This window comes from Trachypithecus francoisi, unplaced genomic scaffold, assembly GCF_009764315.1.
Source record: "Trachypithecus francoisi isolate TF-2019V2 unplaced genomic scaffold, Tfra_2.0 Lachesis_group3, whole genome shotgun sequence".
NCBI lineage: Eukaryota > Metazoa > Chordata > Mammalia > Primates > Cercopithecidae > Trachypithecus > Trachypithecus francoisi.
Window position 1 is genome coordinate 157,203,454 of NW_022681468.1, and position 16,083 is coordinate 157,219,536.

The 16,083-nt window shown below is 42.3% G+C and overlaps 1 protein-coding gene across 1 annotated transcript in view; it reads left to right on the top strand.

Annotated features, from left to right (window-relative positions):
- The first annotated feature begins 1,275 nt into the window (after positions 1–1,275).
- The window catches only part of FMN1 (formin 1), a 425,302-nt gene continuing 410,494 nt past the window's right edge, over positions 1,276–16,083 (top strand). The window contains exons 1-2 of the mRNA XM_033190692.1: positions 1,276–2,267; positions 2,769–2,911. The gene's annotated coding sequence lies outside the window, so the exon portion shown is untranslated. The remainder of the gene's footprint in view (positions 2,268–2,768; positions 2,912–16,083) is intronic.

Here is a 16,083-nt window from a genome sequence, read left to right on the forward strand (position 1 = left end):
ATTTAGGAATTTCTTCAGAAAGCTGTTGAAACAATGCTGGAATATGACTTTGGATTAACATCCTTTTACCTTTGCAGGACTCAGCTCACATGACCATGATATTATTTTGTGGGTGGACTTTAAAAGATTTCTACATCAATTAAAACCTAGTTTGACTTAAGTCCTGCAAACATTTACTTCCTTCCCAACAATAGGAAATCACAGCTCCCTTCTATGAGCAAAGCTGACTTGCAATTGCTCCTAACGCATTTCAGAGGTGATGCTTCACTCTTAAAGGTGCTTCTGAGGCTGCAGTTTCAAGAAGTCAGTAGTGTGAAAAAAGTGGATCCCTCTATGACAATTTTCAGGTAAAAAGAAAAAAGCATCAAAGAATTAAGAGTGGTACTGAGGCTTCTTATTCTTCTAACTGATGATGATGATTTCTAGACAAGAGATGTACTGACCTCGTATGGACTCTACTCCTAACTACCAATGTGAGCCAAGGACAATGACTTGAACTTTGGGAGCCTCAGTTTTCTTATCTATAAGTGGAATTTACAAGGGGAAGATGTGAGGATTGAAGCAGATAATGTACATAAAGTGCCTATGGAGCTGGGCACAGCACTTCACAACTGTAATCTCAGCATTTTGGGAGGCTGAGAAGGGAGGATCGCTTGAGTTTAGGAGTTTGAGACCAGCTTGGGCAATATGGTGAAACTCTGTCTCTACAAATAAAAAATTAAAAAATTAGCGGGACATGGTGGTGCATGCCTGTAGCTCCAGCTACTCTGGAGGCTGAGGTGGGAGGATGGCTTGAGCCAAGGGGGTTGAGGCTGCAGTGAGCCAAGATCGCACCACTGCACCCCAGCCTGGGTGACAGAGGGAGACCCTGTGTTAAATAAACAAATAAAGTGCCTATCAGTGTTTGGCTAATATTATGAGTAAGAATAAATCAGAGTTCCCATAAACTATTATTTCTAGAAAAAAATTAGTGAAAGGAATCACCTTAAAAATACCTTCCAATTTTTTTCTCATTTATCTATTATTTGAAAACAGAATCTATTCAGGACAAAATTCTATCTTCAAGTACCAAATGGGTGATACAGTTTGCATTTATCCAAAAGCTGATTAAAGACAATGCCCTCTCTAGCCTACCTACTTGGAAAAGATCTCAGTGTCACCCAAATCACATTCCAAATCTTAACGACATTAAGGCCTCAAATCCTCTTAGGAAAGGTTTGAAGGTAGTTCATTTCAGTAATGATTAGACACTTGGGGACAAAACAGTACCTTGGCATCAAGGTCTGTACTGATTCACCAGCCCAGAAATAGCAGTAACAAGATCTTCAACTCTGAGACGTTCAAATGAGCAGACAAACTCCCTCGTGAGGCCCAGGCCTCTTGACATCCGGACTCAGTCTTTCTTTCCCAGATCGCCAGGGGTCTTGCCCATTTCTCAGCCTAAACCTATTTTGCATTTAATTCAAACTAGTCAAAATAACCCGCCATTCAGCAGTTCTGGTTAAAAAGCTACTAGGAGGCAGTGTAGGCGGGAGATGCGAGGGAAAAGGCTCCTGTCAGGGTTTGGGGCTTATGTGTGGATTCTTGAGTTCTCCTTCTCTGTTCCTTTTAGCACTTAAGATCAAGAACGGCCAGGCTGAGGGTGCAGGCGCCAGGCCACTGGAGCGAAACGGCCTCGCCGGATCTGGAGGCGTGGGAACCTCGGGAATAGTGGGGAGTTCCAGACCGGTTCCCTTCCGCCATCTGAACAGGTCCAGAGCGTGCGCCTGCAGAGGCGCTCGGAAACAGGCAAGCTGGGGACACGTAGCGAGAGACTGGTTGTTGCCCTGGCTGTCCGTCTTAGACCTAGCTTAGCGACCACCGCCTTCAACCCCGCAGCACGGATCAGACCGTGCCAAAGGACAGCACTGCTCCCCAGCCAGGCCCAACGGCTCGGCTGCTGATTGGACACCGCCGCCTCCCGCCCCGCCTCCCCAGCCACCTCGGGCGCCGCTGCACGTTTCCACTGGTCTTGAGCCCTGCCGATCAGTTTACTGCTCACCTCCCCCAAACAGCTCGTCAGGCCGGCGCGTGCTAGGAAGGCGGGGCCTGTGGCCTGTGGGGCGGAGCCTCGGTGGAGGTCGGTGCAGCTGCCCCTTCGGGCTCTGGCTCTGGACTGGAGCGCAGCATCCTCCCTGCAGCCGCCACGGCTGTTGCCGTAAGCGATCCTCCTGCCTCAGCCTCCTGAGTAGCTGGGACTCGGGACCAGCCCCCCGAGTACAGGTCAGGTAAAGAGAGTGTTGTCTGTTCTGCTGGCCATCTGCCCGTCTCTTCTTCCCAACCAAAGGCTGCCTGCCCCGCCTTCCCCCGTGGCTTTCAGGGTTCTTGGAATGAGGCATCAACTCTATTTACCCCGCCAGCTTATCTTCCTCCCCTTCTGTGTGGGTTCCTCCAGCTCCCCCACCAAGCTGCTCCCAAGTGCGTTGGTGGGCCCTCCGGGTCATCCCAACGCTCCTCACTACGGAACTCCTGTCGTTAACTCTCAGGTCCCAGCCCCCTTGACCCGCCAGTGCAGACTCATTCCCAGCTTGGCACAGGAAAAGGTGGAGGGCGGAAGGGCGGGGGAGGGAGAGATGCAGGGCTTTTTTTTTTTTTTTTTGAAGCTGGATGTGTTTAGCGCAGAGGGGGAGCACCACAATGGGATTGGATTGGGAACAGACGCAGCTTCGTGGCTATGGTTGGCAATGACTAGAAGGATATCTGTTGCTGCTTTGTGCTTGTGTTTATAGGTGACATTTACCATCACCGTTTTCTTCTTTCATCATCATCACCATTGCCACTACCACTACCTCCAAGGCCAATACCATCACAGCATCTCTGTTCCTCCATGAGAGCTCTTCAAGCTCTGTAAAGGCAGATTCTCTAAAGGCATGTAAGTGCTGACCGCTCCCCCCGCCCCCTCCCCCACCACCAAATAACGAGCCCCCTGAGGCCAGAGCCAAGCCCTCATTTAACTCAAGGACAAGTAGCTGGGAGCAGAGTGTGAGCTGGAAGGATTTTCCTTATCCTCATTTGCAATTGAGATTGCCAAAGAAAACCCTTTATTTTAATCATCCACATTTCTGCTTTCTGTCTCCTGGAGAGTTCCACGTTAGCACTCATGCACTCTGAATAGGCTGAATGCAGAGCCTGAACCTGTGGAAAATGGGAATTTCAGTCACGGAGAGGTGAATGTCCAGACCCAATCCTTTAAGAAGACCAGGTCGAGTAGCAGACAACCTGACTTTCTGCCACAGTAACTCCAGCTGTGCTAAAGCACGTTTACTATTCATGTTTGCATATGGGACAAACGTCATCATCTGCTATGCCACCTTGTGTATGTGTTGGCGGGGTGGGGGGGGGCCGTCTACATTCCTGGGAGACAGAATTATATTCTGTTGTCTACACCAGGTAGCATCTTATGGGCACACCAATGGGATTCAGCAACCGTTGCTCAGCTGTTTCTAGGGCTTACTGCAAATCTCTTGGATCACAGACTTATTAACCCTTTTTTGGGAGAGAAAACAGTAAAGCTGAGAATTGCATACCAGATTAACTGTCACTGTGGAAGATGTTGCTTCCACAATGAATCAATGAGGTCTCAGGTGTTCTTGATCAGATATCTAAACGCTAGTCTACTTTCTCTCAACTGTGTTACAGTCCAGGAGCAGGACAAATGAATAGTTAGACATATTGCAGGAACAAAGAAGCAATGGCCTCAAGGGAGGGAAACAATGGAGAAGAGTTGCGAGACAGTATATTGTAATGGCTAAACTCATAAACCTGTCAGACATAGGTTCAAATCCTGGACCAGCCACTGTCTAGCTCAGTGATTTTTGCAAGTTCCTTGCCTCTTTAATTTTAATTTCTCATCTGTAAAATAGGGATAATACTACCTGTCTCTTAGGAGAAGGTGTGAGGATTAAATAAGATAATATAGGTAAAATGCTCGGTAGTTTCTGGCACGTAAATGGGGAATTTATGGTAACTGCTATTAATAATACTAGCCAAGAAGGATAATAAAGGCCAGTCTCTGTCCCTAAAAATTACGCATTTTTTTCCATTGTCTTTATCCTTTTTAGGTGTCAGAGCTGATGCAAATGGGGTATGGTAGTCTTCAGGTTCCTCATAGCACTACATCTTAGAGGGGTTCCACTATTGAACCCACCTGTGTTTGGATAGGCATTTCTCTCACCAGCCTTCACAAGTACTTAGCAGATTCTTAGTTGAGATACGTTAAAGATGCAGCTTTAGAGAAGATTTCCAGGCCTCTGGCCCTGTCCTAGACTATTTCTTTCTCACTGAGTGTTCAATGCACTGACTGTGATTGATGAAGCCTTTGTCACAGGCTTAACCCTGCCTAGACTAAACGCTTTGGCCTTGGAAATGGGGTCCCATAGGACCTATGATTGTCTAAGGGTAGGTCTCATATCCTGGTCATCCTCCCTTTCCAGACATAAAATTGGTGGAGCTGTTCCCAGAGGAAGAGGAATGGGGGCAGACTGGAACTTGATGTGAGGATGGTAAATATCATATCCTTGATAGAAAATTGGGAAGTGCTTCTCTCCTGTCTCATACACCATGCCTCAAAGTCTAGTGTTATGTTAAAGTTTTGGATTCATGCACACCATCCCAAGCCGTGGTGTGTTTTAGATGATCTCGCCTTTAATAGTTTTCTTATTAAAACTTTATTTAAATGTATCAGCGTGAAAATTCATCATGAATATTTCATATCTTACAGTGATGCTACTGTTGGTAGTATGACCATGTTTAGGGGTTATTCATAATCTCTTGTTGGGACCTGGTTTTAATAGTAGCTATTATTTTTACATGTACATAGTCTCTGTCTTAAATATCAGCTTAATTCTCAACAGGTCCCAGCCTGTGTTGACAGAATTGCAGCTGTTAATCTGATTTGCCTGATCTTGCAGAGACGCTAAACCACGGGAATTGTCTTCTCCTGCAGCAAATATAAACTTGCACCAACAGGCTGGCCTTGTGAAGGTACTGAAGCATCTCTGTATTTAGTGTCTGTGCTGAGATGCTGACAAAGCATCAATCCCATGCTTTGTAAAACAGTAATTACTACAGCGGGGAGAAGTAAAGAAGGAAACGAACCTCTTTACCTTGTCAGCGGACAAAAGCAAGGGTCTGAGAAATGGAGCATTCCCTCTCACTTACGTTTCTCAAGTTCCCTGGCTAAGAGTAAAAAATCTCCCAGAGTAATCTGGGTTTCTGTGTTTACGCTTTCCACAAATACTGCCTTAGTGCATGTTTGAGGATGGGGGAGAGAGAAGAGAGTTGATCCTCCTTGTGGACATCCTTACCTCTCCACTGCCCTGAAATGACCATGATCTCTGTAATGCATCTCTCTAGGAAGCAGACTACTAGTTAAGTTTTTTTCTTTTTTCTTTAACCAACACACCTCCTATTTCCTTAACTTGATACTGACTTGTTTTATGTTCCATCTTATTAGAACTAGGCCTGTCTCTTCCTCATAAAGTGTCATAGGTCACTGCTAATGATGAACACCTTTCAAATTAAACACTTTTTTACTGTAGTCTTCCACGTGACAGGCTACTGGGGAAAATATTTTGGAGGTAGCCAGGACTTTTTAACATTCATGTTTGTCATCAGGATCTGAGCATTAATGGAGAAGTAGCAGGGACAGCCAGAAGGCTGACTGGGAGGATAGACAAGGCTGTAAAAGTGGGGCAGGAGACACCATGATGATGCTGCTGCCGCGATGCTAGTACTCACACCCCTGCCACAGGCTTTCCAGTATGAGTGCTCTAGTTCATGTTTTTGTTAAAGAAGCTCAGAGAACATCCAGAAATGCATCAGACAGCAGTGCTTGTTGTTAAACACTCTGTTAGCCATAGTTGCCCTGTTTTTCCACTTTTTTCCCACGTGAGTATCTATCCAGATTCATCTAGGCCTAGGTGCTTTCTCCAATGATGTCCTCTGTGAAACATAAGGAAAAATATGGACCTTTCAAAGAGAAAGAGAACTGTCTACTTATTAGGAGAAGCCCTCTCTGGTGATTCACTCACCATAGCAATTTTGTGAAACCTCATCATTTCTAAAATCTTAATATTAGTACAAATGGAATTCAAAGGAAATTGAATGAATGTCATCTTTTGAGCAGCACACAGGTGACTATAGCACTGTCTCATGTTCTCTAAAATCTCTTCTTTAGAGTTTCAAGAACTCTTTTCAGTCTCTTCTCAGTAGAGAAGATAATACTTCTAAGTATTAAAGAGCAGATTTTTTGCTCTTTGCTATTGTAAGGATTGCTGAGCCAGAATGGAGAAAGTATTTGGGAAGAATTGCTGTCACAGTGTTTAATGGTCTTCCTCCTCTGTGAGAATTACAACTGGGCAAACATTATTATGTTTAAATGTGTTCAGTCCCCAAGAGGCAGTGAGTAAAATCTTTGTTACCATTTTCAAAGTGTGCATTGCTGCTTTGATCTCTTCACTGACCGAAAGCACATCCCTATGGTCTCAGCCCTGTGCGTACTAATAAAGCTGATTTCTCACCGTTACATCGTGGAGTCCATGTAACTTGTTGATGTTCTATTCTGAGAAAAATGTCCTCAAAGTCTATTCAAAGGGCAAGACTCAAGTGAGCATGAATTGTATGTTTTCTCTGTGTCCATCCTTGGCTTAATACGGAAGACTTAAATTCCTTTCTTTGGTGATGTAATCTGGTTCCTCTGTGAGGTAGGTAAATGATGCTGTACCTCTCCTGCAGATGAGGAAATCAAAGATCATAGAGGTGAATGTGTTTGCTTAAGGGGCTGGCTCTCAATGGAATCTGGATAGTATTTACCTGCTGGGCTTGTATTCTATTTTCTATCTGAGCTCTAGTAAGCCTAAGCCACAGAGAACATTCCTGGCTTTATAATGTTTTAAACTTTCAAAGCAGGATAAACCATAAAGTTCAATATGCTGGGTATGAATATAGTGAAAAGCAAGCGTTGCTTTTTTTAAGCATTAAAATTATTACACTTTCTCTTTTTAGATGAAGGCAGCCACTTTAGAAAATTTTCTAAGCCTAGCTCATATTTGGAGAGCTTTGCAAATAATGTTTTAAAAGCCCACAGTTCTGCAGAAAATGGATTTCATCTACAGAATTGGCATCAGTCCTGTCCTTGTTTGCCAATGTCCCCATCTCTCTTTATTTCTATTTCTACTGTAGCATCCTCTACCTTCTACTTACAGGAGACTAGCTGGGCTTTCCCTCTTTCCTACCCATCCAACCCCAAGTAAATATGAATAAAGCATATCGCACATAATGGAGGTACTGGCCTTGTGTTAAGATCACTCTCTGATTTATTTTCAGCTGGTCCTAATTTTAATCTCCGAAAACATAATTTAATTCTAATTTTCATGATTATTTGAAGAACTGAAACTCCATGATACCACAGTGTCTTACGGAAAACTATGGTAGGTTGAAAAAAAAATAACCTTAATGTTTTTTCAAACAGCAAGCAATAGCAACTCTTATGCCCAAATTTTCTCAAGTTAAGGGACAAGATATTTTTCTAGTTATACAGTGGAGAAAACTGAGATGGAAGATTGAAAGTGACTTGCCCAAGGTTACACACTGTGGTCAGTGGCACAGCCAAGAATAGATCCAGGTCACCTGACTCTCTGGGCTTTGTTCATTACATCACTCAACTTCTCTTTAGGAAGTAACAGCCCTGCAGCCTAGGAAAATGAAGGCAGTCAACTCTCAGACTCAGTTTCTAGGTCTTGACTCTTTTTTTTTTTTTTCATCTTTTGTTAGAATGTATCAATAGCTGCCACATTGCAGCACCATTAGCTAAATTCAGGAACTTAACATAATTTATTTTAAAAAACCACAAAATTCTGGTATCATAGTCAAAAACTTGGCAAATGATAAAGCAAAAGGGAGATGTAGCTGAAGACTCCAAAGTAGTTGTGTAGGGAGCTTCTGCTTGAACCACATCTAAGAAGGAAGAAATACACAGAACAGAGGAAAGGGAGATATAGTCTAAGACTATATATATAAAGGTATGACATGGACCCAGGGCAACAGCTTCAGGAACACTAAGGTCATGAATAACAAGAGGATTTGAAAAAATGCTAAGTCGACTCCTTTTTTTTTTTTTTTTTTTTTTTTTTTTTTTTGAGACAAAGTCTCCCTCTGTTGCCCAGGCTGGAGTGCAGCAGCACGATCGTGGCTCACTGCAACCTCCGCCTCCCAGGTTCAAGCAATTCTCCTGCCTCAGCCTCCTGAGTAGCTGGGATTACAGGCATGCACCGCCACACCTGGCTAATTTTTTTTTTTTGTATTTTTTAGTAGAGACGAGGTTTCACCATATTGGCCAGGCTGGTATCAAACTCCTGACCTTGTGATCCTCCTGCCTCAGCCTCCCAAAGTGCTGGGATTACAGGCATGAGTCACAGCGCCCGGCCAAAGTCTACTTTTTAAAAAGAGGGCTTTTAGCATTGCAATCAGTGCATGATGTACAAATCCAGCTGCTTGAAAAAGATGGGCCAAATTCACAGACAGCGAGGAAGCAGAACTACTCAATTTTCATTTTGCTCCTGTCATTTTCATTCAAGCCTTGCAGCTAAGAATCTCCATCTACAAAGATAGGTATATGAAAATTGTCTCTTTATTTTTTAGAAATCATGTTCATTTCTATTTCAAGCCTTTTCTTTCTGGAAAGGTGGAAAACTTAACATCAGTCCTTCTCAGTATTTATACTCTCCCCGGAGTTGTGTCAAGGCTCCAGGGAACTGACATAGTGCCGTGGCATGGGAAGAGGGACCTTCTGCTCATTGAGCCGTCAGACTGCACAGGTTACTCTGTAGCACCCAGTAATTCTGCTCTCCCAGCTCTCTCAGTTGTAGTCATCTGTGGCTGTGTCCAATTGGAGCTTGACCCACACAGTTCTTTTGTGGACATTTCCTATGGTTCCTTCTTACCTAGATATAGCACACAGGGCTCTCGGGTCATGTGACCTCTCTGGGGACACTGCCAGGTTGTAGGGCCTGGGTGCCCTTCCTCCAGGGTCCACAAGCCTCTTGCCTTCCTTTCCCAACAGTCTTGGGGAGATAATTCTCTTTTTAGGGTTTTTCAGGACTCTTTATGTGGGTAAATCTCACTCCTTTTTACATCCGTCAAGAAATTATCTGTGTTCTGAGAGTTTAGAATTTTGGGAAACACAATCCAGGAATAATCACAGCCTATTTATCTTTTTCTCCTCACCACATACCTCTCCTGATGCAATGAATACCAATACTGATACCTGCCTTAGTGGGGGTTCAGCAAAGGGGAAAATACAAGGAGAAATAAAAGTAAACATAGATTGATATCCATGTTTCTGAACATTACTTTCTTTTAGAAGTACAGCAACTGGGGATGTCTGCCTTGTTCACATCTACTTTCTTTTCTCTAGGAATGACTCCAGTATATATAGGTGTGGGGTCCCTGTAGACATGACTCTGTTCCTGGCCAGGACTATTAAACCAGGGGTCTGGAAATATGATCCAAGGTGGGCCAGATGGAATGTCTTCCCCAAAACTGGAGTTTGGGGTTGAAAGATTGCATTGACTAAGAGTCACTGGAGTGAAGTCACAGTAAGAGAAGTGCTCCAGGGAGATACCTGTGAGTCTGACACAGAGGCCACCGGAAGACTCTGCTTTCTCTTCTTCTGACTCTTGGCCTTTCTACTCTCTTTGATTTTATGAAACGGCCCATGAATTTCATGAGATTCAATATGCTTCTCTTTTTGCTTAAGGTAGCCCAAATCAGTTTCAGTTGCTCACAACCAAGAGAAACTTAAGAATGGCCTTCAAATTTGCAAAGAAAGAAAAAACATGATGAAGAGGAAAGGGAAACTTCAGATAGGTGAAGAGATAGTAAGATAGAATCTGGCAGTTTAAGATGTGTTTTTCTAATAATTTAAAGTGACAGTTGCAAGCATTGTATTTGTGATCCTGGAAAAACTTTCACTTTTTTTTTTTTTAAGGAACATTTAAAACTGTCGGCATTGCTTTGTAGCAGGGTCATTGACAAACTGGAGAACAGTCAGGTGATATGTAGGATTTCTGAAGCTGAACACTCTTCCATTTGAGGGCTTGCTGAAGAGCCTGGGATGCTTTAGTCAGCATGAGAAAGTGTGTCAGGAAACATGATTTGTGGTCAGTTGTTTAAAGGGCCATTGGGCAGGAAAGGAGTTGGATATACTTACTGCAGCTCTGGAAGTGAGAAAAAAGCACCAGTGAAAATAAATGAATGGAAACAGATTTTGACTTAGAAAAGGATAGTTTTTTTTTTTTTACATTTAGAGCTGTCTGGAAGGCCGTGAGGTTCCCTTTTGAGGCAGAGAACTCTTTGCAATAGAAGAGCTCGAGGTGAGACTGGAGAACCATCACAAGTGTTACATTGAAGGAGGGGGCCCAGTCTTGGGAAGGAGGTGGGATGAGATGAATAACGTCTAAGCTTTCTTTAAATCTAAGATTCCATCATTTTCCCTGTGACTATTATTAACTTGTAGACCAGAAATTCCAACCTACATTTTTATAGAATTTAATAGGCACGAAAGCATTTCATGAATATAGTTTTATAAAAAACTTCTTCCTGACTGGGCACAGGGGCTCATGCCTATAATTCCAGCTCTTTGGGAGGCCGAGGTGAGAGGGTCACCTGAGGTCAGGAGTTCGAGACCAGCCTGGCCAACATGGTGAAACCCTGTCTCTACTAAAAGTACAAAATTAGCTGGGTGTGGTGGCACATGCCTGTAATCTCAGCTACTCGGGAGGCTGAGGCTGGAGAATCGCTTGAATCTGGAAGGAAGAGGTTGCAGTGAGCCAAGATCGTGCCACTGCACTCCAGCCTGGGCAACAAGAGTGAAAGTCTGAAAAAAAAAAAAAATTCTTATTTCATTAAAAAAAAAAAAAAAAAGAATACAAATTTTCATTGAAAAAAACATTTCTAAAAAGTAAAGGAAACAAAAATGTACTTTCTATTCTCTAAATTGGAATTAACAGTAATTAAAATTTTCACAGCCAGTGTTTCACTCAAATAGAAAACATCTTCCATAATAGTAACATAATAATACAAAACCCAAAGAGTACTGAATTTCTACAAGAAACAATAGATTCCTTGAATTATTTTAAGGACTCAATAGGAGTACCAACTTTTCTCCCAGACTTTTCCCAAATAAATGAAAAAAGATATTGCCATGGCACCTTAACAGGTAGCTCAGGTATTTTATCAACAACCTCCAAAACATTACGGCTATGCAACTGTTGTGTATTTTAAATTATGGTTCTTAACTTGGGGGTAAGAACTGGATTACTCTAGTTTGTCATTTACCACAGCAAGCAGATGCTAACATTCAATAATCACACTTTAAACAAGAAGGACAAGGAAATCCACTTAGTTTGAAAATCCTGATCTTAATGACCCCATTAGACATAGTGTGATATTGTGAAGCTTTTCATAATCTCTCGCTCTTTATGTAAAAACCTATAACAATGTAAGCACACATATAACATAGCATATTAATTAGCTCTTTATTAAGTGGATTACATTTCTAAAGAGCATTCAAAATAATACAGTCTTTTCTGCTTTGTCAACTGGATTCTCAAGTAATTTTCAGGATATGATTTGCAACATAAGTAAAAAAAGGTCTAAATTATAGCTGGGCACGGTGGTTCTCACTTGTAATCCCAGCATTTTGGGAGGCCGAGGTGGGCCGATCACTTGAGGTCAAGAGTTTGAGACCAGTCTGGCCAACATAGTGAAACCCTATCTCTACTAAAAATATGAAAATTAGCTGGGTGTGGTGGCGGCTGCCTGTAATCCCAGCTGCTTGAGAGGCCAAGGCACAAGAATTGCTTGAACCTGAAAGGCGGAGGTTGCAGTGAGCTGAGACTGTACCACTGCATTTCAGCCTGGGTGAAGAAGTGAGACTGTCTCAGGGAAAAAAATGATCTAAATTAAAAGGGAAGAAATTTACTCATGGATGTAGAGTCTGATGTGAATTTTTTAAAATCATTTTTGAAATGTAAAAAAGAATAAAATAACAATGATCTATATTCCTACCAGGAAGAATTAACTACATCTTGCCATATTTGTTCTTTAGAAAGCGTAGGAAATACTTTTTTAAAAAATGAAATGTATGTTGATTACAAGAATTTATATAAGGTATTACATTACAAAGATAAACTTTAAAAATAATCTCAAATACTATCATTCCAATTGTTAACCTTAGGTAATATCATTTCAGACAGCTGTCTGTCTGTGTCCCTATGAATCTACCTGCATGGATGTTTAGGTGGAAATGCTTTTATAAAAATGAATAGCGATGCTGTTTATAACAAAAACAATACATTAGTTTTTCTTGAATTTCAAGCCATAAAAAGAAACTGCACTGAAACTAAAAGAATGGTCAAACCAATAAGTTTACCTTATTTCAAGATATATCCTTGAGACACATATATTTTTTAAAAATTTCTCTGGCCAAAAAAAGTATCATGAAGTTAAAGTCATTGTGATTATACTGCTGTTTTTATAAATTACTGTCTTCTTTAGACAATATCAGTTGACTTTCTTTCTTGAAAGAGTAACACTTTTGAAACTTCCTCCCCACCTTTTATCCCCACCTCCTGAGTATTAGATGTGTTATTATTTCTATATTGTTCAGGTTATAACATTCCATTTTTTCCTAAGAATATTTTGAGAGTTATTCAGTAGTAGCTCTATGCTTACATGAATTTAGTGCGTACAACCTCTGGGTATGCTATTTTTGCACTTTGCTTTCAGTTCTTCCTACTGTTTGATAAATGTCAACCCACTAATTTGACACAGTCATTCATAATCCCCACTATTTTGGGTCTATGAAATTATGTAACCCATTATTACTAATTCACTAAAATGTTATTGAGTGTCTACTCCGTGCTAGGCATGATTGAACTACAGAAATTTGATGTTGAGTAATACACAGTCTCTGTCCTCAAGAAGTAAGAGCAATCAACATGTATTAAATTTCTCGTGTGTCAGCTCCATGAGAGACATTTTGGTATTTCTCTATCCTCAGTGTCCATTGTAAGGACTGGCATTCCACAGGCCCTCAAATAATACTTGTTTAATTGAATGAGCGTTTATGTGCCATTGACTGTGGTAAGTGCATTAAAAGTTCTATCTAATTTTATCTTGCCAACAACCTATTAGGTAGGCATTTCTTTTCTCCATTTTATAAATGAGGAAGCTGAGTCTCAGTAAGTAATATCCTAAAGTTATACAACAGGGTTTGATTGTAAAAGTCATTCTCTTTTCATGACAGCAGGCCTTGGTCATTTATGGTGGAAGTAATAGAGGAAAGAGGCACGTGAACTGCTGATTATAATACAGTGATGTAAGTCATAGGACGGTGTATTTAAGGTCTAGAGGGGAAGAGGCTGCTTGGTATTGAATTTTCATTGTACCATTCATTAGTTTTCTGACATTGAGCAAAGCCCCATCACTGCTCTAAGCCCCAGTTTCCTATCTGTAAAAAGGGGTTAACAATGGGGGAATTAAATGAAATAATTCAGGTAAAATGTTAATCACAATGCCTGCCACAAGTGCTCAAGTAATAGTAGCTGTTAATGCTATTTTTATAGAGTGCTTTGGATGCTCAAAAAAAGGAATAATATTTTTTCCTCCTGGATTTCCAGGGTAGGTGACATTTGTGGTTGGGCTCTGTTGAAAACATAGGAATTCATCCGGTGAGAGGTAGATGGCGCCTAGGCAGAAAGAGAAGCATGAAACCTGGAAGGAGAGATCCCGCTGAGACGCATGGTATCTGCATTACCCTATGCAACTCCTAACACTTCCTTCCTTCATTTGTATACCTCGAGGGTGTCCAAACAGGAGTATCTGTGTTTAGAGAGGCTGACTTGAAAATAGACCATCTTATCTTACTGGACCATCTTCCCACTGAGTAGGTGAATTAGTCAGTGTCTGTACAGAGCTGAAGAAATGTGAGGTGATAGAGCAGGTTTAGGGCTATTAGTTCAGGAGGCCAGGGGCCATTCCAGGCCAGCTTAAGAGCAATGGATGGCCCTAAAAATGAGCCTACAGCCTGCCTGAGATTCTAGAACAGTGTTTCTCAAACTTTTTTTTTTTTTTCATTATCCCTGCTTTATGCATGAAAAGAGTAAGATTTTCACCCATTTCTAAGAACCCACTTGAATGAGCCAGACTTCAGAGGGCCTCTCAGGTAAGTTGCTTTCAGCAGCTAACCCTAGACTTGAAGGCTCCTGCTGCTGTTACAAAAAGCCACTTTTTATTATGCTTTCAGTTGTACTGCCGGTGATTCTGTCTAGAAAAATAATCTTGGCTCTTACACTAACCTCCCAACTGGCCTCTCTCTGCTTCCAGATCCGCCCTTTTGCAATCTATTTTCCATATAGCAGTCTGAGTGACCTTTTAAGAATATAATCACGGGCCGGGTATGGTGGCTCACGCCTGTAATCCTAGCACTTTGGGAGGCCGAGGCAGGTAGATCACCTGAGGTCAGGAGTTTGAGAGCAGCCTGGCCAACACGGTGAAACTCCGTCTCTACTAACAATACAAAATATTAGCCAGGCGTGGTGGCAGGCATCTGTAATTCCAGCTACTCAGGAGGCTGAGGAAGGAGAATCACTTTAATCTGAGAGGCAGAGGTTGCAGTGAGCTGAGATCATGCCATTGCACTCCAGCCTGGGCAGTAAGAGGGAAATTCCATCTCAAAAAGAAAAAAAAAGAAAAGATAAGAAAGAAAAGAAAAGAAAAGAATCAGATCTTGTCTCTCCCCCGTGTAAAACTCTTCAATAGCTTTCCATTGAACTTAGAATAAAATTTGGACTCTATATCACAGCCCCGAAAGTCTCCCTGATCTGACTCCTACCCATTGCTCTAATCTCATCTGATACCATCCTGTGTGCTGGGGAAGGTGCTTCCACGTGCAGAGAAAAGCCATTGGGCAGAAAGTCACAGGTGTTTGCAGGAGCAGCTTTTGGTGTGTGGAGGTGATGTCAAGGGTATATGGTGGGCACTGACAACAGTGGCTACAGCTCCCAAAGGCCATGGGAGAGGGTTTGTCTGCTCAGAAGAGGCAGGAGAGACATCTCAGAAAAAGTGACAGTTATGGAGCTGCTATATGAAAACAGTTTAGGAGTAAAACGATCTGAAAATGTTTTAGAAGCAAAACTCTGTGAAAGAGAGATGGGTATGATATTCCATGCAGGAGTAACATGCAAGGAACCCTTACAGCAGAAGGGAGTGGCCTTATGTGAGCCCCCAAAAGGGAACTGGCTGGGGTGTGGTGCAAAAATTAAGCCGGAAAAATCAACAGGGGCCTGACCACATGGAGTCTTTCAGCCATGATAAGGGTTAAAATCTGTCTTAAGAGCAGGAGAGGCCGGACGTGGTGGCTCACGCCTATAATCCCAGCACTTTGGGAGGCCAAGGCTGATGGATCACTTGAGGTCAGGAGTTCGAGACGACCCTGGACAACATGGTGAAGTCCCTCTTTACTAAAAGTACAAAAATTAGCTGAGTGTGGTGGCACTTGCCTGTAATCCCAGCTACTCAGGAGGCTGAGCCAGATGAATGGCTGAAACCCTGGAGGCGGAGGTTGCAGTGAGCCGTGATCACACCACTGCACTTCAGTCTGGGCAATGAGAGCGAGACTCTGTCTTGAAAAAAAAAAAAAGAAAGAAAAAGCAGCAGGAGAGCCTCTGAAGGGATCTGGCTGTGTGTGACTAACTGAGGCACGATGTGGCCAGATTTGTTTTAAATGATTGCTCTCATTGCAGTGTGAACACTAAGTAGATGAGCATACGCAGGCTTACAAGGATACAGGATGGCCAACTGGTACTGGCTTGCCTGCAACTTTGCTGGTTTCAGCACTGAAATGTCTGCATCCTGGAAACTCTTCAGTCATAGGCAAACCAGCATGGTTGGTTACTCTATACTATGCAGTAGTTTAGGTGGGAGATTAGGGTTATCTCATGGAAGAGGCAGGATCGTCTGTTCCCTAGACTTACTCCAGAT